Below are 655 nucleotides of genomic sequence, written 5' to 3' on the forward strand. Positions count from 1 at the left end.
GTAATAAGAGAAGATCAAAGAGCAATGAGGGAGGAGCAACAAAGGCAAGGAAGGGACATAGAAGAGCTTAAGGACATTGTTGGTCCTTCAAGAAGAAGGCGTCACCATCACTAAGGTGGATTCATTCCTTGTTCTTATTTCTTTCTGCTTTTCGGTTTTTATGTTATGTTTATCTATGTTTTGTGTCTCTACTTCATGATCATTAGTAGTTAGTAACTATTTCTTAAATGAAAAATGTTTTTAATTCAAAAGAAGAAGAAGTACATGAATTTTGAATTTATCCTTGAATTTAGTTTAATTATATTGATGTGGTGACAATACTTTTTGTTTTCTGAATGAATGCTTAAACAGTGCATATTTTTTATCTTGTTGTTTATGAATGTTAAAATTGTTATCTCTTGAAAGAATGATGAACAAAGAGAAATGTTATTGATGATCTGAAAAATCATAAAATTGATTTTTGAAGCAAGAAAAAGCAGTAAAAAAGCAAAGGCTTGCGAAAAAAAAATGGCGAAAAAAAATAGAAAAAGAAAAAGCAAGCAGAAAAAGCCAATAGCCCTTAAAATTAAAAGGCAAGGGTAAAAAGGATCCAAGGCTTTGAGCATCAATGGATAGGAGGGCCCAAGGAAATAAAATCCAAGCCTAAGCAGCTAAA

This window comes from Arachis duranensis, chromosome 6 (genome assembly GCF_000817695.3).
Source record: "Arachis duranensis cultivar V14167 chromosome 6, aradu.V14167.gnm2.J7QH, whole genome shotgun sequence".
Taxonomy (NCBI): Eukaryota; Viridiplantae; Streptophyta; class Magnoliopsida; order Fabales; family Fabaceae; genus Arachis; species Arachis duranensis.